Genomic DNA, 21,672 nt, shown 5'->3' with positions numbered 1-21,672 from the left:
CAACTAATTTCATGTCGCGTTCTGCTGCTTCTCTTAGCACTGATGACGAGACATTAATATCGGTCACAAGGCGACATGTCTGTGTCTGTTTCTGCAGTCGACGATGTTATCGTCAGATGATAGTGCTCTCACCTTTATGTGGATTGGCAACACTGTCCATTACCGAGCTACAACGCCTGGCAGAAAAAGGGCTCTAGCAGTATGCTCTAATTGATTGTTGTCCAGTATCTACTGTTTTTAGAACATTGCACGAAGTATACAGGGTGTCGCAGAAATGTTCGACAGATTTCGAGGGATTGTGGAGGGTGCTCTGACTAAAAATTGAGCAAGGGAACCCGTGTCTGGAAACGTCAACCAACGACGCTACACAGCATCGACGTTATAGGAGCCGGCGCCTGCTGACTAGGCTACCCCTTTGGCAGCAAACTTACGATGCTGACGGACCGTAGGCTAAACGTCTTGGAATGTTGTTTGTTATTCAGTAGCCGGCCTCTGGTGGCCGAGCGGTTCTAGGCGCTTCAGTCTAGAACTGCGCGACCGCTACGGTCACAGGTTCGAATCCTGCCTCGGGTGACCTGAGATGTTAAGTCCCATAGTGCTCAGAACCATTTTGTTATTCAGTGATCACGACCGATTGCCACGATCGCCAATGGAAAAGAAGGAGTTGGCTGCTGCATAGAAAGGCCATGTCTGATATGAGTGCGATGTTCTGTTGCCTCGATGGACGACGGTTTCGGACACGGGTTCCCATCCGCAGTTTATTTTCCTCCTGGTACCCTTTAAAATCTACAGTGTTTTTCGGCATAGAGGAAAAAAAAAATAAACTGCAGATGGAAACTCGTGTCCAAAACCAAGACAACAGAGCATCGCATTTATAGGAAGGAGACAGCGCCTGTAAACGCAACATCTCCCCAACTGATGATAGGGGCAATCAGTGGCGATCACAAAATAACAAAAACATTGCGAGACGTTCCGCCAACGGTCTGTCAGCGTACAAAGTCACATTTTTCCGGACATTGGTTCCTATCTTCCATTTCTTCCTCAAAACACCCTCTGGAGACATTTGAAGTTTGTCGTAACGTTTCTGGCACATCTTGCACATTCTCAGATTATCGTTACATCTGTCTTATGCTTCAGGCTGATTTAACATTAGCGAGAAATTGTTTCCAATAGTTACTGAACGTTTTATATTCAGAAGCTGTGCTAGTTAGTGCAATATATCAAGTTTAGGCTTAATAGAAAAGTACTGTTGTGAAACTCAATTTTTCTTATGCTACCATAGTTATTACAAGGTAGCCAAAATGAAACTGACCCACAAAGTCTGTAAGTACGACTTGCACAGATAACCGGCATTATACTTTTGTTACACTATGTAATTATGTCTATTATCTGTGCAAGTAATAACTTTAAACATATCCTGAACCAGCTTCATTTGACTGCCCTGTATATTTCCATTCTTTATTTCGCAGTCTCGGTTAGAACATTAAATCGTCTCACTTTTTAACAATACTTTACTTCTTTTCGCCGTTCTATCTTACTGAAGATGTGTCGCTATTTCCTGTCTGAGCAACGAGCAACAAATTCTCCGGTTATGCTAGAACACAATTCTCTATCTTTTCGCCACAGGACTCAGCTTTACGTGATTGGCGTTCATTGCATTGTGTAATTACACACTTCTCGCTAGCGGAAGCTTTTACGGTGGCAGTCGACTGAGGTACAGTCGAGTCCTGGTAGCGGAAAGCCTGTTTTTGGCCAGCAAGGACAGAAAGATGTTGACGCAATTTCTTCATAACCAGATTTTGTACCATTGCCCAGTACTAAATTCCAAAACTGTGTGCAGTGCCTCGTGAAATGTGACATTGTTCACCGAGTGATCAGACGTCTGGATGGGGACGCTAAGCTCTGTGTCCCTCTTGGTGCTATTCGAGCGAAGTAGGCTTCATTCTTGCATAGCGTTTCACCCTCTCCCTTCTCTTGTGTAATAGTAAAAATCACAGAGATGGCACATGCGCTCACTGCAGTTCCATACACTAAGCGTTCATATGTAATACACAACACTCACGCTTCGACAACGACATGCGTCAAATTGTGCGAATGAAGGGAGCTATCCCTACGCAGGCAGCTGAACGAATTTGGGATATCCCAGTCGTCAGTATTGCACATACTTTTTGTCGGATTACCTTTATTCGGATGTTTTTGGAGTTGAGCAAAGACTCACCGACATTCCTACTATCTTATGTAGAATTAGACTAATTTGAGTAGTAATCGTAGCTTTCTTTCTTTCTGTTTTACGCAGCGCTCTTTACTGATATAAAAATAATCGATTTGAGAAAATAGCTTACCTTTTTTACTTATTTATAAAATTATGGCCCATCTCTGTCTTTTTTTGACGGAGTACCATGCTCACATACAGTCAGTACAGTTTCTTTGCAAAACCCTAATAATCTTTACACAAATTTTAGTCGCACAGTCAGAAGGATATGTAAATGACTCATTACTTTTATTGGAAGTGCTAACGTCTCATAATTGCACAGTACAACTTATAATGTTTTTCTGTCTTGAGTCGTAAGCTAAAATAAACTGTGCACCAACAATATCATCTGATTCAATAAACTGTGGTCCCATACTTTGTCTAATTACAATGGAAAATAATTTTGATTTCGCATTATCGAAACTCTATTATGAAATAATCATTGATTATTGCATGAGATTTATCTGTAAGTTGGTAACCGAACGCACTATTCCAAGAGTAAATATAAAACCCATGAATCTCATGCTACATTTCAGATGGACTGCCACTAAAATGGTCTCTCCTGGCACTCTTTCTCAATGCTTATACTCATCGTCATCAGCAGCTGATATGAACAATGTGTTGCACGTATTTCAGAATACAGGAAAGTGAAACAGCTTAGAAAAAAGTACATATGACAAATGGTACTTTGCTTCGTACAGATGTAAACAGTATCTTATTTTTTGAGATTTTGCTTAAGTCTAAAGGGTTTTAACTCAATGCCAATGTTTATTGAATCACTCTGTACGGTCCACGGACGACAAATTACAAAGCATTGTAAATAGCCTAAAAGATCATTAAATGTCAGTCATCGTCTCCTTTTGTATACACAGTGATCTTACTGAATGTATGTAGCGATTATTCATAACCACGATACAAACAGAATATAGTGTCTGTTGAGTACTTTTTACCAAACTGCATTGGAACCCTTATCTATTTCAACTGTTCTATGATTAATATTTTTGTATTTGTAACAATACACACAGGTACAAAGGATGTCCCCATAACATATAATCAAATGTAGTTATGTTGAGAAAGTGTGCCCTAGCCTTCTGCAAATATGCTTTGTAAATAGCGGACGTTTTGTTTTAATATCCAATCGTATAGCAAACATACAATGGGACTTCGTGTTACTTGTAAGAGTTGTACAATGATCTTCAGAATACAGATTAACTGCATAGAGATTATATAAAACTTCAAATGTATATCTAGCTATATGTCTTGTTAAATAAACGTGCAGTAGTTAGAGGAAAATATGTAGATATTTGCCAGTATAACAGCAATAACTAGTATAGCACATATAGATACATACTGGCGCACTGCAATAAAGTATGCAATAGGGAAATGTATTTTTGTTACATGTAGTACAAAGTATGTATACATCACAGAAGTAGTCCGGCACAGCCTGGAGCCAAATGATCACTTACGTAGGATTAGAAACACGGTTTCCCTTTGTCATGTGTTCTTTGTAGTTTTACAGGTGGGGCAGAACGCGATAAATCATCAGAGCTAGGTTCAAATGTTCCATGTGAGCTACATGAAGCAGAAAAACCACTATATTACTTACACATATGTTTCACTCATGAGTCATTTTCGTAGACTCTAATCTGTAAGTTACTGAATGTGTTAATGATACTTAATAAATCATCAAATAATGGCAAAGGGAAGCTGTACGTTGTAGATTTAGATGCAGGAAAAGCACCATTTATTTTGCTCACTTTTTCTGAATAGTACAAAACGATTCCGCCCACAGAGTGCAGTGATCTGTACAAGCTGTGTTATCTGATTCCGTCCATGAATTGTACATAGAAATAAGAGTATTTAGTAGAGTATATAAATAACTACTTTTAAGAGATGTATTTTTTAATATGTATATTTGCTCAAACTAGTTATATACTTTATATGGTGAGAGAGCAAACATTACTAATGTCTTATACTGCAGATATTAAAATAATCTTACAGCTTCTTTATAACAATGGCGCCGATATAGAATAGATTTGCATCACTTGGAAATTTATACAGAGCACAAACAATAATGACTAATATTTGTGCCTTACTTAACGTAGCTGTAGCTTTCAGCCTGTGTGACTATGCATCCACACGATGCAAGGCTTGGCTTGTATGACTTAATTAAATATAGGCATGGTCTTTTGTATATACCGTTTATTTGTATATATGTAGAACTTGGGTCCTTGATAATATTTTCTGTTGTGTGTGTGTGTGTGTGTGTGTAAATATCATAATTAGCACCATTATCTTCTATTTTTCTGTAAATAAAGCGTTTTTAGCTCACAATGACTGTATTAGTGAATTCTGAACAGGCCTCTTGTCATCAATAGTCACAGTAATCTCACTATCCGTACCATTGTCACGAGTTGTTCCATTCCACATTTGCACTTCGATGACGAATAAAGGAAGGCAATATGGCAGCAGAGCAATTGGAGCAGCGGTGGGAATACCTTCTGAGTGGGCATCTCTTATCGAGAGTACTGTGTGTGCCTTCATACTGGCAAATGCGAGAGGCTCATTCACTGTGATTTAAGAAAGAGGAAGTCTGGATAAGCTATACCATGTTGACTCCGACTCCTTTCCATGGACTCGAGGTGTCATACGTGCTATGGCGGTGTTACAATGTATCATAATGGTAAGTGCCCTATGAACAAAACACAGTCAATTATCATCTCAGTTTTCAATGCGGCACATTATTTTTTTCAATGATGGATGACTTGGCGGAGATCTTGGTAGGCTTTCAAAGCTAGTATTTGCTTCCTTCGTAACTTTTGTTTTTTGGAACTTAGGCTGTCGACCAAGGATTATTTATGTGGGTAATATGTCGTCTCATAATGGTGGAGACAAGTGACCATAAACACTTAGACACCAGTTTGAAACCGCTCTTTGATTCTTTATAGTTTGTGACGATGTTGACAGCATTGTGGCACGAAACTTTAAACTGCTATCAGAGCCTTTATAACTTTTGATTGTGTCTCCAGCCGTAGGAGATGAAACGTCAGGGACAGAAATAAACAAGAAAGCTATTCGTAGTTGCGAATAAGGATCACTTTAGGCTGTTTCTTAGATTGACAACAGCGAAAATTTTTGCCAGACGGGGACTCGGACCTGTATTTCCCGCATTACGCGAACGGTCACCTTAACCGCTTGGGATATCCGTGCACGAATTACGGTCAGCCCCAAACTTCATGCATATATGCATACATGTCTGAAGAAACACTGCATCGCACTTCATAATAACACTGTCGCTCCTATTTCGCCCGGAAATAAGCCTTGGACCACGGCCTAAGGATCATAAAACAAAATTCAGGAGAAAACATGTAATTTTTTTTGTTTTTTGTTTTTTTGTTGAGTCACTAACATTCTAACTGATATGATGTGGATCGCCACCAATTCCTCTCCTGTGACAACCTTTTCACCCCACAGTAGCAACTGCTACCTACATACTCAATTATTTGCTGGATGCATTCAAATCTCTGGGTCACATTTCAGTGGTGTCGGTGGAGTCTATCAGCAGGACGGGTTTCACTAGACATTGCCTGCACCTAAACAGGTATGGGAAGGGGAGGTTGGCAAAGCATAGGTGGGGGTGGTGGGATCACTCATGGGAAAATTCCTGTACTAGTGGGTGTTAGAGCTGCACCTTTTTTAGATTGAAGTCAGGGATAGGTATTCCTGCTTAAGGGAAGTCTCTCTAACAAAGGAACCACTTTCGATAAAGCTTAGGTATCCCAGTAATAAGGGAATTAGTATATTTCATCAAAATATACAAGGTATTAGAGATAAAGTTGGTGAAGTGCTTATGGATGTTGACTCTGAAATGATTGGTATATCTGAACACTTCTTAAATAAGGAGATAATTCAGAGACTTCTTTTACCAGGATACAGGTTGGCTGGCAGATTTTCTAGGAGCTCTTAGCGGTGTGAGGGAGTAGCCGTGTACGTGAAAAACGGCATCCCATTTGAGTCAATTGATGTTTCAAAGAATTGCAATGAAAAGGTGTTTGAATGTTATGCAGGTGTGGCTAAATTTAGTAGAGCTGAACTTCTATCTGTTGTTATTTATAGATCCCCAGACTCCGATTTCACATCATATTTGCCAAAGCTAGAGGAGGTTCTTGGTTCACTTTATAGGAAATACAAAAAGTTAGTTATATGTGGTGACTTCAATACTAATTGTATAAGTGTCTGTGCAAGGAAAAGGATGCTGGTTGACCTCCTTAATTAATATAATCTTATGCAAACCGTTTTATTTCCAACAATAGTGCAAGGGAATAGTAGAACAACCATAGACAACATTTTTGTTCATTCCTCATTACTAGAAGGGCATTATGTTTGCAAAAAGGTGAATGAGCTTTCAGATCATGATGCACAAATTGTAACTCTAAAAGATTTTTATGCTGCAACACATGTTAAATATAGTTATCAGCTTTTTAGGAAAGCTGGTCCAGTTGCTGTAGAGACCATTGTAAACCTTACCAAGGAACAAGAGTGGCAAGATGTTTATAGTGCTGATACAGTAGACGATAAATATAATGCTATCCTCAAGACTTTTCTGTTGCTCTTTGAAAGTTGCTTTCCGGTAGAACGTTCAAAACAGGGTACCAGCACAAACAGGCAGCCTGGTTGGCTGACTAGAGGGATAGGAATATCCTGTAGAACAAAGTGGAAATTATATCAAAACGTTAGAAACAGTCAAAATCTAAATGCAGGAGCCCATTACAAACAGTATTGTAAGCTGCTTAAAAAAGTTGTTACGAAGGCAAAAAGTATGTGGTATGCAGATAGAATAGCTAAGCCTCAGGATAAAATTAAAACAATATGGTCAGTCGTAAAGGAAGTGGCTGGTCTGCAGAGACAGGTCGAGGATATAGAAGCAATGTTACTGATAAGTCGCATATATTTACAGTATTTAATAATCACTTTCTGAATATAGCAGGTGAACTAAATAGAAACCTAGTCCCAACAGGGAATCATATAGCGCTCTTAGAAAAAGGTGTTCCGAGACTGTTACCTGAAATGCTCCTCCATGATACTGACAAGAGGGAGATTGAGTCAATAATTAAATCATTAAAGACCAAGAAATCTCATGGATATGACGGGGTATCTAGCAGAATACTGAAGTATTGTTCTACGTATGTTAGCCCAGTACTTAGCCATATCTGTAACTTTTCCTTTAGGAGTGGTCGGTTTCCTGACTGATTAAAGTGCTCTGTAGTGAAGCCACTTTATAAAATGGGAGACAGGGTTAATGTTGACAATTTTAGACCTATTTTTATGTCATCGGTGTTTGCTAAAGTTATCGAGAAGGTTGTATATACAAGGTTACTGGAGCATTTAAATTAACATAATTTGTTGTCAGATGTACAGTTTGGTTTTAGAAATTGTTTAACAACTGGAAATGCTATATTCTCTTTTCTCTGTGAGGTTTTGAACGGATTAAATAAAAGGTTGCGAACGCTAGGTGTTTTCTTTGATTTAACAAAGGCTTTAACTGTGTTGGCCACAAAATATTACTGCAGAAGTTGGACGATTATGGAGTAAGGGGAGTAGCTCCCAATTGGTTCGCCTCTTACTTTAAGAACAGAAAGCACAAGGTAATTCTCCGCAATATTGAGAGTGGTAGTGATGTTCAGTCCCAATAGGGCACTGTTAAGTAGGGCGTTCCCCAAGGGTCGGTGCTGGGGCCACTGCTGTTGAAAGGTGGCTACACTGAGCCACAGCGCCAGAGATTGCGCCAAAGAGTATTATTCCGCCGCCTCCACTGGCAGTGCTTGTCGAGAACTCGTAGTAGTCAGTGCTTGCCGAGATGTCGTAGTGAAGAGTTCTTGTCGAGAAGTCGTGGTGGAGAGCTCTTGTCGAGATGTGGCAGTAGTCAGTGCTTGTCGAGATGTGGTAGTAGTGAGTCGGTGTTGAGATGTTGTAGTAGGGAGTGCTTGTTCCATGTTTTATGCAGTTGTTTGATGGGCTAGACAGCAGATGTTGTTCGAATGGAGATATTGTAATGATCAGAGTGCTTTTCGTCAATATATAAGAAGGTAAAAAAAATTCCCTTTTCATTTTATTATTTCAATGTCTTAAATATGCGTCATTACAGGTTCAGTCAACAAAGCATCTGGCACGTATTAGAGTGTAATTCTGGTTTTCTTGCGCAATTATAGTATTTCTATCTTTTAATTACTTCAGTATAAATGATATTTAAAAGTTCTTGTCTTATTGAAGAAGAACCGTGCCAGATGTGTACGTTGAATCACACTTCCACACATATAACAGTTACACTTGAGCTTTGGTTTCGTACGTTTTATAGTTGCTGGGGACTTAATGAATTAATTGTGTTAACGAAAATTTTCTTTCATTCTTTGTTGTTATTCTATGCAGTCAGATTGCGTACTAAAACTAGTCATGGCCAACCGTTTACGAGACCTCGTAATCGGACATACAACTACTAAGAATTAAAAAAGTATTTGCATTCATATTAATATTTAATTAAGCCCCCATGCACTGTTTCTTATAAGCGAGACGGAACAGTTCAAGTTCCTAGGCGTTCGGATGGATAGCAAGCTGTTGTGGAAAGCCCATGTTCAGGATCTTGTTCAGAAACGAAATGCTGCTTTATTTGCCAATAGAATAGTATCTGAAATAAGTGACAGTTCAACACGAAAAGTAATCTACTTCGCATATTTTCATACGCTTATGCCGTATGGTATTATTTTTTGGGTAACTCTTCTGATTAAAAAAGGAAATTTTTGGCTCAAAAACGGGCTGTTCGAGCTATATGTGGTGTAAGTTCGAGAATCTCTTGTCGACCCCTATTCAATAGTCTGGGAATTCTGACATTGCCCTCACAGTATATATTTTCTTTACTGTCGTTCCTTGTTAGCAATATTAGCTTATTCCCAAGAGTTAGCAGATTTCACTCAGTTAATACTAGGCAGAAATCAAATCTGCACGTGGAATGCACTTCCCTGACTCTTGTGCAGAAAGGATTGCAGTATTCTGCTGCATCCATTTTCAATAAGCTACCACAAGAACAAAAAAATCTTAGCAGTAGCCCAAACACTTTTAAGTCCAAACTGAAGAGTTTGCTCTTGGCTCACTCCTCCCATTCTGTCGAGGAGCTCCTGGAAGAGCTGAAAAATTAAGCAAATTCCAGTGTTACATTGTTGATATTCTTTATTTAAACTTACTACTTGTCACCTGAATATGTTTCTTATATTTCATTTTATCTGTTTCTACCATCGTGTTATAATTTCATGTATTGACTCGTTCCATGATCATGAATACTTCTCCGTAATTTGGTCCCACGGAACAATAAATAAATAAATAAAAATAAATACTCTACCGTTCATACCCTTACAGCTCCCTCCAATACCACGGAAATTATTCCCTGATTTCTTAACAGTTATCCTAAAATCCTCTCCCCCCTTCTTTTCACTGTTTTCCATATATTCATTTCAAAAACGACTCTAAGCACTATGGGACTTAACATCTGAGGGTCATCAGTCCCCTAGAGTTAGAACTACTTAAACCTAACTAACCTAAGGACGTCACACACATCCATGCCCGAGGCAGGATTCGAACCTGCGACCGTAGTAGCAGCTCGGCTCCGGACTGAAAGGCATAGAACCGCTCGGCCACAGCGGCCGGCTATATTCATTTCCTCTCAAATTCTGCAGAGAACCTCCTCATTCCTTATCTTATGAGTCCATCTAATTTTCAGCATTCGTCTGTTAATACCACATCTCAAATGCTGCGATTCTCTTCTTTTCCGTTTTTCGAACAGTCCCCATTTCACTACCATACCATTTTGTGCTCCAATTGTACTTACCTAGAAATGTATTCTTCAAAATTATGGCCTATGTTGATACTAGTAGACTTCTCCTGGCCACATGCAGTATGGCAAAATTGATACACCACAGGAGCAGCATGTGTGACTGTGTCCTGGGTGGAGAGAGATGGGGCGTTGTTGTGGAGCAAAAACACTCCCTTGGGCATTTTCCCCTGACTCTTCGACTTCACTGCCTCCCGTACACTCATAATGAGATTTCGGTAGTGTGCACTTTCGATGGTTTGCTCCTGACCAGCATAATGTGTTAACACAGCACAATAACAGTCCTAAACAAAAAAGCTTAGTGTCACTCGGTCCGACGCCGATTTGGACTTCACCTTTTCCGGTGATGGTGAATCGACATGTTCCCACTGAGAGTTTTCTCCCTTGTCTCGGGGCTATAGCGGCGCATATAGCACTCTTCCGTGGTAATTAGGTGATTAAAGAAGTCATCTGGATTGGCCAGAGACAGCTGGAATGATTCCCGATAAGCCGGCCGGGGTGGCCGAGCGGTTCTAGGCGCTTCAGTCTGGAACCGCGCGACCGCAACTGTCGCAGGTTCAAATCGTGCCTCGGGTATGGATGTGTGTGATGTCTTTACGTTAGTTAGGTAAAGTTCTGAGTTCTTGGGGACTGATGACCTCAGATGTCAAGTCCCATAATGCTCACAGCCATTTGAACCATTTGATTCCCGATATTTCACCGGGAGATGGTCTGCCATTTAGTTCTTCGTCATTCACACTTGTTTGACCACAGTTTTGACCACGCCGAAAGCTTCTGCGCCACCCAGCCTCTATGCCTTATTATGGAACATTTTTGCCGTACTCTGCATTTTTGTCACAGCGCTGTTCATCTTCAAAATTCATCCTTCACCCGTACAAGTTACACTGTTACTGTCAGTCTGCAGGGAAGAGACTGATGTTGGAGTCAATAAATTAATTAATTTTGTAAAATCTATTAAAATCTGTTCCGCTCCCATTCTGAAGAACGACGTGCTAGTTAGTATCATTAGAAGCCAGATAGTTTGTCGACGAAAGAAAGCTATAAAATATACTATGTTTTGTGGCGGTGTTCGTAGCGACAAACACTGGGCTGTAGAAATGGCTTACGAAGTCACCGCCACACTTTTAATAGCGGCCGACCGGTCCGCTGGAACAGTAAACGGAAAGATGAAACCCCAAACACTCTGATTAAATAAGTCGGTACTTATCTTTATTCATGAAGATACAGAAACACAGTAGTGAACTCGGTGTCTACAGAAATCTGTCTAGTTCGAGTCGGAGCGGCTAGGTCAGCGTCGGCTGACGACAAACAACAACTCTGCTGCGAGGAACACACAACTGACTAGCAAGTACACAATTCGGTGGCGAGTATACAACTGAGCGGCGAATACAGAACTGTCCTAGCGCTCGCGACTCCAGCGCTTAAGAAGCCAGAAGCCAGCGGTGGCGCGCGCAGACTTGCGGTGATTTGCTGTCTCGCTGGCGCTGCTTATGCGGACGGCGTCCGGACTTTGATGCTGCCAACCTTTTGGCAGCGGGCTCGGGTGGCATTACTGGCTAGGATATAACACTCCTCCCCCCCAAATCGCCGCACCGTCGTGGAATAGTGACGTGGCGAGCGTCGACGGCGGGGGAGGGGTCTGGCCGCAGGCGTAGCAGAAGAGACCGGGGCGGAGACTGTTGTCGGTGGCAGTCCCCGGTCCGCACCCCAGCATTGGCTGCGCGGGGCCTCGGGAAACACCGACTGAAAACCGAGGTCAGGGTGCACGCCTGTGACCACGGGCGCAGCTTCTGGTACTGGACGCGACGGGGCGTCGGGACCCACGAAGAGAGGCAGCGTCTCCTGACGCTGCGTCGACGGCTGCTGAGCGGGCGCCGGACAAGGCGCTGCGGTGTCAGACTCCTTGGGGGTGCCCAAGGAAAGCGGCTGCAGGACAGGCTGCACAGCCACCGCTTGGGAAGGCGGCCCGGCTGAGGGGTCGACGTCCATCAGCTCCGAAGGCGGTGGCGACCGAAGAGGGACCGCAGGCGCCGGAGCGACCACCTGGGGCGCTCCCGAATGAAGCTGCGCGGGAGGCATCAACGGGACGGGCTGTCGGCGTGGTAGCGGCGACGGCTGCTGCTGCTGCCCTGGGGGCGGCAGCGAAGTCGGAAGGCGCGGCTGGAACCCGCCGCGGACCAAATCTGTGGACAAAGAACGAGCGGCAGAATCCGGGCGGCCAGCGCGGCGCAACTGGTTCTGATGCCTCCTGTGCACCCCAGTAGCACCTTGAACAGTATAAAAACCGCGACCCTGGACACTTATCACGGTACCACGTTCCCAACGACAGCGACCGTGATAAACTCTGAAAAAAAAAAACGGCGTCGTTGCGCTGAAAACGCGTGCGATGCTCAGAAGCGGCGGGTCGATCCGGGGGGTGCAACAACCGTAGTAGGGTGCGATGACGACGGCCGTGGAGAAGCTCCGCAGGCGAAGGGCCGTCGCGTGGCGTGGTCCGGTACGACGACAGGAACGTGATGAGGGCCTGCTGACGAGAGTGCGTAGCACGAAGGCGGTCCATATGATCCTTGAATGTGCGTACAAAACGTTCCGCTGCACCATTCGATTGAGGGTGAAACGGCGGAGTAAGAACATGGCGAATGCCATTGGCAGAACAAAAACGTTCAAATTCAGCAGAGGTAAATTGTGGACCATTGTCAGACACTAAAACTTCTGGAAGACCCTCAATACAAAAAATTGAAGTCAACGCCTGTATAGTTTGTGCAGACGTTGTAGACTGCATGGGCACAACAAACGGAAAATTACTAAATGCATCTATCACAATGAGCCAACGAGAATTCCAATATGGACCAGCGAAATCAATATGTACTCGCTGCCAGGGACCGGCAGGGCGTGCCCACTCAAAATAGCGTTGAGGCGGAGCAGTTTGGTGTTCGGCACACGTCGAACAATCTGTAGACATCTGCGTAATCTGCTTATCAATGCCGATCCATGTACAATGACGGCGGGCAAGCTGCTTGGTGCGGACCACTCCCCAATGACCTTGATGCAACAAGTCGAGGACCTTGGATTGGAGCACTTGCGGAACCACGACACGAAGCTGGTCATTCTCGGTGCGTAACAGCAAAACGCCGTGCGAAACAGACAATAGATGACGTTGCGGATAATAGCGACGAACCACAGGATCCGATATGTCCTTTGCCTTGGACGGCCAACCACGTTGAACAAAACGTAATAGTAAACTCAGATGAGGATCCGTAGCTGTCTCACGTGCCACCTGACGATAATCAATCGGAAAATCCCGGAGGGATTGATGCTCATCGGCGTCAATCTGATGGCAAGAGGCGTCAGAGGAATCGAAGACATCATCCGCAGCAATCGGCAATCTAGAAAGCGCGTCAGCGTTTGCATGCTGAGCTGTAGGGCGATACAGTATCTCATACTGGTATTGTGATAACAAAAGAGCCCAACGTTGTAGTCTCCGAGCTGTCCGCTGAGGAACTGGTTTAGACGGATGAAACAGTGACGTCAGGGGCTTGTGATCTGTCACTAAATAGAATGGTCTACCATAGAGGTAGTGATGGAATTTTGTGACACCGAACACAATAGCCAACGCTTCCTTGTCCAATTGGCTATAATTACACTGAGCTTTGTTTAGCAATTTAGATGCGAACGCAGTAGGACGTTCGGTGTTACCGACTCGGTGAGACAACACAGCACCGAGGCCGAAAGAAGAGGCATCACAAGCTAACACCAGAGGCTTGTTAGGGTCGTAATGGACCAGACAACGATCATTCAATAAAGACTCTTTAAGCTGCTGAAAGGCTGATTGGCAATCAGCTGACCACACAAACGGAACATTCTTACGGCGGAGACGATGCAACGGTGCAGCAATCTGTGATGCATTAGGTGTAAACCTAATATAATACGTCAGTTTGCCAAGAACTGCTTGCAATTCATGCTGATTGCGAGGGGCGGGCAAATCACGAATAGCTGCTAAATGTGACTGGGAGGGATGAATGCCGTGAGCATTAATAACATGTCCCAGATACTCCAGCTCCGTAAGGAAAAATGAACATTTATCGATGTTGCAACGTAGGCCTGCCTGAGACAACACTTTAAACAAACACTCCAAATTACGGAAATGTTCAGCAGGCGTCCGACCGGACACAACAATATCGTCTAAATAGTTGCAACACGATGGCACATTAGCCAGAAGTTGTGACAAAAAACGCTGAAAAACAGCTGGAGCTGACGCACAACCAAAAGGCAAACGCAGAAAACGGAATAACCCCAACGACGTGTTTATGACAAAATACTGCTGTGATTGCTCGTCGAGAGGCAATTGCAAATATGCTTCACGGAGATCAATTTTGGAAAAGAAACGAGCTTCCCCTAACTTATCCATCAGCTCGTCCGGTCTAGGCAAAGGAAAAGAATCAATGACAGTCTGAGGATTAACTGTCGACTTAAAATCAGCATACAAACGTAACTTGCCAGACGGTTTCTTTATAATAACTAAGGGAGAAGCCCACTGGCTCGCTGAAACGGGTTGAATAACACCGTTGTTTTGCCAACGACGAAGTTCATCTTCTACAGGTGCCCGGAGGGCGTGAGGCACTGGACGAGCACGACAAAATCGAGGCTGAGCATTGTCTTTTAACGTAATATGAGCGGCAAAGTTCGCAGCACAACCTAGTTCGTCTTTAAATATGTCACTGTATCGTTTACACAAATCGGTTATGCTGTCTTGAGGAACAACAACAGAATTAATTTGCAACACATTGTCTTGGATAGACAGGCCAAACAAGTCAAAACCGTCTAATCCGAAAATGTTTACACTGTCTGTAGCGCGGAGCACTGTGAATGAAACTGTTTTGGTATTGCCACGGAATGTGGCTGGCACGCTACATACACCTAACACAGGAATTTGTTCGCCACTATAAGTAGCCAAAGAATGTTTTGCCGCCGAAAGTTTAGGGCGGCCGATAGCCGCATACGTAGCACTGTTTATGAGAGTCACAGACGCACCAGTGTCTAATTGAAAATTGAAGGTCTTATCCTGGATGCGTAGCTTCACAAATAGTTTATTACACTGTCTCTGGATCGGTGCAGTGGAGGCGGAAGACACAAAATCAGTGCGTTTAGCACGTGTTCGCTGCTTACGACAACTCGTGGGTTCTACATCTACTCTACATCTACATTGATACTCCGCAAGCCACCCAACGGTGTGTGGCGGAGGGCACTTTACGTGCCACTGTCATTACCTCCCTTTCCTGTTCCAGTCGCGTATGGTTCGCGGGAAGAACGACTGTCTGAAAGCCTCCGTGCGCGCTCTAATCTCTCTAATTTTACATTCGTGATCTCCTCGGGAAGTATAAGTAGGGGGAAGCAATATATTCGATACCTCATCCAGAAACGCACCCTCTCGAAACCTGGCGAGCAAGCTACACCGCGATGCAGAGCGCCTCTCTTGCAGAGTCTGCCACTTGAGTTTATTAAACATCTCCGTAACGCTATCACGGTTACCAAATAACCCAGTGACGAAACGCGCCGCTCTTCTTTGGATCTTCTCTATCTCCTCCGTCAACCCGACCTGGTACGGATCCCACACTGATGAGCAATACTCAAGTATAGGTCGAACGAGTGTTTTGTAAGCCACCTCCTTTGTTGATGGACTACATTTTCTAAGCACTCTCCCAATCAATCTCAACCTGGTACCCGCCTTACCAATAATTAGTTTTATATGATCATTCCACTTCAAATCGTTCCGTACGCATACTCCCAGATATTTTACAGAAGTAACTGCTACCAGTGTTTGTTCCGCTATCATATAATCATACAATAAAGGATCCTTCTTTCTATGTATTCGCAATACATTACATTTGTCTATGTTAAGGGTCAGTTGCCACTCCCTGCACCAAGTGCCTATCCGCTGCAGATCTTCCTGTATTTCGCTACAATTTTCTAATGCAGCAACTTCTCTGTATACTACAGCATCATCCGCGAAAAGCCGCATGGAACTTCCGACACTATCTACTAAGTCATTTATATATATTGGGCGGGTGGAACAACAACTCCCGCTACACTTGCAGTCTGTACATTACTTTGTACAGCGTTTGAATTACGCTTGGGTCGCACAGCAGAGGGCTGGGTGGGTGGCTTATTGCGAACAAGTTTATTACCCACACGAACCGTGGAAGAGTCTTTAAACGCGACCTTCTGGGCGGGCTGGCTTTGAAGAACATGAATATCCATGGGCTGGGCAGCACTAGAATTGTTCTTGCGTTTACGCAAACAAACAGTCTGGATGTGTCCTTTCCTTTGACAAAAGTGACAAACCGCGTTTCTTAACGGGCAACGTTCACGAGGATGAGCAAGAACACACTTAGGGCAAGACTTGACTCTATCATTTTGCACACGCGGCTGACGAATGTGTTTAACATGACGCGGCCGGCCAGTGTTTACAGTCTGACTCTGCCGGTGGGGCCGCGGGCGTGACATAACTTGCTTAGCACAGGCAATTTGAGAAATACATGGCTGATCTAACTCACACTCAGCATAGTCAAAAGTATCTTGGGCTTCAATGATGTTCATCACAGTCTCTAAGGACGGGTCAGGCAACTTTAAGATAGCAGCACGAATACGAGAATCTGCAATGTTTTGCGTAATAGCGTCTCGTAACATGACATCACTGTAGGAAGCTCCACACACACAATTAAATCGGCACTGACGGGTGAGGCCCCGTAAATCTGTTAACCACTGTTTATTAGATTGATGTGGCAGTTTCTTTAATCTGAAGAACTTGAATCTGGCTGCTGCCACATGAACTCGCGACTCGAAATACTCAGCAAGCTTGTTAACAACAACGTCATAGTCTAAAGCTTCTGGCTGGGATTCCGGGAACAACTTACAAAGTAGTCGATAGATTTCCACGCCTGCAGTGGAAATTAAATAAAGCTGCCGCTCAGTACCTGTGATTTTGTAGACCGTCATGTGCGCCTGTAACTGCGCGAAATATTCTCGCCATTCTTCTCTGGATTCCTCAAAAGCCCGGAACTGTGGTGCTGCCTGTGCTTGTTCCTTTTGTGTTGGTGGATTAGCCGCTTGTTTGGCGATTGCTTCCACCAGACTTTGTATTTGCTGACTCTGTAACAAGATCAACTGTTGTAATTCGGCAGACATAGTGAACACAAATTAAACCAGCCCCCAAAATTCTATCGCTACAATTAGGAAAACCAGAAACAAGTTGAACCAGCCCTGCACACGAGTTCGGAAGTCCTCGTCGCCAGTTTTGTGGCGGTGTTCGTAGCGACAAACACTTGGCTGTAGAAATGGCTTACGAAGTCACCGCCACACTTTTAATAGCGGTCGACCGGTCCGCTGGAACAGTAAACAGAAAGATGAAACCCCAAACACTCTGATTAAATAAGTCGGTACTTATCTTTATTCATGAAGATACAGAAACACAGTAGTGAACTCGGTGTCTACAGAAATCTGTCTAGTTCGAGTCGGAGCGGCTAGGTCAGCGTCGGCTGACGACAAACAACAACTCTGCTGCGATGAACACACAACTGACTAGCAAGTACACAATTCGGTGGCGAGTATACAACTGAGCGGCGAATACAGAACTATCCTAGCGCTCGCGACTCCAGCGCTTAAGAAGCCAGAAGCCAGCGGTGGCGCGCGCAGACTTGCGGTGATTTGCTGTCTCGCTGGCGCTGCTTATGCGGACGGCGTCCGGACTTTGATGCTGCCAACCTTTTGGCAGCGGGCTCGGGTGGCATTACTGGCTAGGATATAACACTATGTCCTGGCATTCTTTTGTCCAGACCATTTGGCGTAGTTAGCTGAAAGTTTCTCCCCGTGCACCTTAATTCTGAAATATATTTACTTAAGTTTGTGCTGGTGTCCGGTATCTACTTCAAAAGCAAAAGCTTGAAACTTAAACGGAAAACCGTATTCTTCAAATTACCTATCTACTTAATTTCACCATAAGTGTAATTACCATTGGCCTTAGTTGCGAAAACACACATTTTTTTCGTGCCCTTTTTCCCTTGTTTGGGACCTTATTACCTCTTTCCTCCAACAATGTACGTAGGAGCCCTCTTTCCCATTTTAATTGTACTGTAGCTTTTCAGTAATCTTGCTGATAGGATTTTATTATTTGTAAGAGAGGAATTACATTGAGTTTAATTCCATTTATACACGATTTCAAATCAATGTAAAACATTTAACTTTCAGTTACTTCTCCTCAGCTTAGGAATAGCATGCGTACTGCCTTCAGTAAACGCAAGACTGAAAGCAAACCTGCAACAACGAAAAAAAAATTGTTTATACGACGAATCCTGTTTCTCTGAGCTTACCGCTATAAATACCCCGCAACAATGCAAATGACAATTGTATTTTATTCTATACCCCCCATGAACAATGGACCTTGCCGTTGACGGGGAGGCTTGCGTGCCTCAGTGATACAGATGGCCGTACCATAGGTGCAACCACAACGGAGGAGTATCTGTTGAGAGGCCAGACAAACATGTGGTTCCTGAAGAGGGGCAGCAGCCTTTTCAGTAGTTGCAGGGGCAACAGTCTGGATGATTGACTGATCTGGCCTTGTAACACTAACCAAAACAGCCTTGCTGTGATGGTACTGCGAACGGCTGTAAGCAAGGGGAAACTACAGCCGTAATTTTTCCCGAGGGCATGCAGCATTACTGTATGGTTAAATGTTGATGGCGTCCTCTTGGGTAAAATACTTCGGAGGTAAAATAGTCCCCCATTCGGATCTCCGGGCGGGTCTACTCAAGAGGACGTCGTTATCAGGAGAAAGAAAACTGGTGTTTTATGGATCGAGCAGGTAGGTTAGAAAATTTAAAAAGGGAAATGGATAGGTTAAACTTAGATATAGTGAGAATTAGTGAAGTTCGGTGGCAGGAGGAACAAGACTTTTGTTCACGTGAATACAGGGTTATAAATACAAAATCAAATAGGGGTAATGCAGGAGTAGGTTTAATAATAAATAAAAAGAGAGGTGTGCGAGTAAGCTACTACAAACAGCATAGTGAACGCATTATTGTGGCTAAGATATACACGAAGCCCATGCCTACTACAGTAGTACAAGTTTATATGCCAATTAGCTCTGCACAGGATGAAGAAATTGATGAAATGTATGATGAGATAAAAGAAATTATTCAGGTAGCGAAGGGAGATGAAAATTTAATAGTCATGGGTGACTGGAATTCGAGAGTAGGAAAAGGGAGAGAAGGAAACATAGTAGGTGAATATGGATTGGGGTTAAGAAATGAAAGAGGAAGCCGCCTGGTAGAATTTTGCACAGAGCATAACTTAATCATAGCTAACACTTGGTTCAAGAATCATGAAAGAAGGTTGTATACATGGAAGAATCCTTGAGATACTAGTAGGTATCAGATAGATTATATAATGGTGAGACAGAGATTTAGGAACCAGGTTTTAAATTGTAAGACATTTCCAGGGGCACATGTGGACTCTGACCACAATCTATTGGTTATGAACTGTAGATTAAAACTGAAGAAACTGCAAAAAGGTGGGAATTTAAGGAGATGGGATCTGGATAAACTGAAAGAACCAGAGGTTGTACAGTGTTTCAGGGAGAGCATAAGGGAGCAATTGACAGGAATGGGGGAAAGAAATACAGTACAGGAAGAATGGGCAGCTTTGAGGGATGAAGTAGCGAAGGCAGCAGAGGATCAAGTAGGTAAAAAGACGAGGGCTAGTAGAAATCCTTGGGTAACAGAAGAAATATTGAATTTAATTGATGAAAGGAGAAAATATAAAAATGCAGTAAATGAAACAGGCAAAAAGGAATACAAACGTCTCAAAAATGAGATCGACAGGAAGTGCAAAATGGCTAAGCAGGGATGGCTAGAGAACAAATGAAGGATGTAGAGGCCTATCTCACTAGGGGTAAGATAGATACTGCCTACAGGAAAATTAGAGAGACCTTTGGAGATAAGAGAACGACTTGTATGAATATCAAGAGCTCAGATGGAAACCCAGTTCTAAGCAAAGAAGGGAAAGCAGAAAGGTGGAAGGAGTATATAGAGGGTCTATACAAGGGCGATGTACTTGAGGACAACATTATAGAAATGGAAGAGGATGTAGATGAAGATGAAATGGGAGATACGATACTGCGTGATGAGTTTGACACAGATCTGAAAGACCTAAGTCGAAACAATGCCCTGGGAGTAGACAACATTCCATTAGAACTACTGACGGCCTTGGGAGAGCCAGCCCTGACAAAACTCTACCATCAGGTGTGCAAGATGTATGAGACAGGCGAAATACCCTCAGACTTCAAGACGAATATAATAATTCCAATTCCAAAGAAAGCAGGTGTTGACAGATGTGAAACTATCAGTGTAATAAGTCACAGCTGCAAAATACTAACACGAATTCTTTACAGACGAATGGAAACACTGGTAGAGTCCGACCTCGGGTAAGATCAGTTTGGATTCCGTAGAAACACTGGAACACGTGAGGCAATACTGGCCTTACGACTTATCTTAGAAGAAAGATTAAGGAAAGGCAAACCTACGTTTCTAGCATTTGTAGACTTAGAGAAAACTTTTGACAATGTTGGCTGGAATACTCTCTTTCACATTCTAAAAGTGTCAGGGGTAAAATACAGGGAGCGAAAGGCTATTTACAATTTGTACAGAAACCAGGTGGCAATTATAAGAGTCGAGGGACATGAAATGGAAGCAGTGGTTGGGAAGGGAGAGAGACAGGGTTGTAGCCTCTCCCCAATGTTATTCAACCTGTATATTGAGCAAGTAGTAAAGCAAACAAAAGAAAAATTTGGTGTAGGTATTAAAACCCGTGGAGAAGAAATAAAAACTTTGAGGTTTGCCGATAACATTGTAATTCTGTCAGAGACAGCAAAGGACTTGTAAGAGTAGTTGAACGGAATGGACAGTGTCTTGAAAGGAGGATATAAGATGAACATCAACAAAAGCAAAACGAGGATAATGGAATGTAGTCTAATTAAGTCGGGTGATGCTGAGGGAATTAGATTAGGAAATGATACACTTAAAGTAGTAAAGGAGTTTTGCTATTTGTGTAGCAAAATAACTGATGATGGTCGAAGTAGAGAGGATATAAAATGTAGACTGGCAATGGCAAGGAAAGCGTTTCTGGAGAAGAGAAATTTGTTAACATCGAGTATAGATTTAAGTGCCAGGAAGTCGTTTCTTAAAGTATTTGTATGGAGTGTAGCCACGCATGGAAGTGAAACATGGACGATAAATAGCTTGGACAAGAAGAGAATAGAAGCTTTCGAAATGTGGCGCTACAGAAGAATGCTGAAGATTAGATGGGTAGATCACATAACTAATGAGGAGGTAATGAATAGAATTGGGGAGAGGAGGAGTTTGTGGCACAACTTGACAAGAAGAAGGAACCGGTTGGTAGGACATGTTCTGAGGCATCAGGGGATCACAAATTTAGCAGTGGAGGGCAGTGTGGAGGGTAAAAATCGTAGAGGGAGACCAAGAGATGAATA

The 21,672-nt window shown here is 43.1% G+C and overlaps 1 protein-coding gene across 1 annotated transcript in view; it reads left to right on the top strand.

Annotated features, from left to right (window-relative positions):
* The window catches only part of LOC124777226 (EF-hand calcium-binding domain-containing protein 1), a 118,319-nt gene extending 113,785 nt beyond the window's left edge, over window positions 1–4,534 (top strand). Inside the window, exon 6 of the mRNA XM_047252555.1 lies at window positions 2,788–4,534. The gene's annotated coding sequence lies outside the window, so the exon portion shown is untranslated. The remainder of the gene's footprint in view (window positions 1–2,787) is intronic.
* Window positions 4,535–21,672: the final 17,138 nt, after the last annotated feature.

The sequence above is a fragment of the Schistocerca piceifrons genome, chromosome 1, assembly GCF_021461385.2.
Source record: "Schistocerca piceifrons isolate TAMUIC-IGC-003096 chromosome 1, iqSchPice1.1, whole genome shotgun sequence".
In the NCBI taxonomy this organism is placed as follows: Eukaryota; Metazoa; Arthropoda; class Insecta; order Orthoptera; family Acrididae; genus Schistocerca; species Schistocerca piceifrons.
This window is presented reverse-complemented; position numbering and strand designations above follow the sequence as displayed.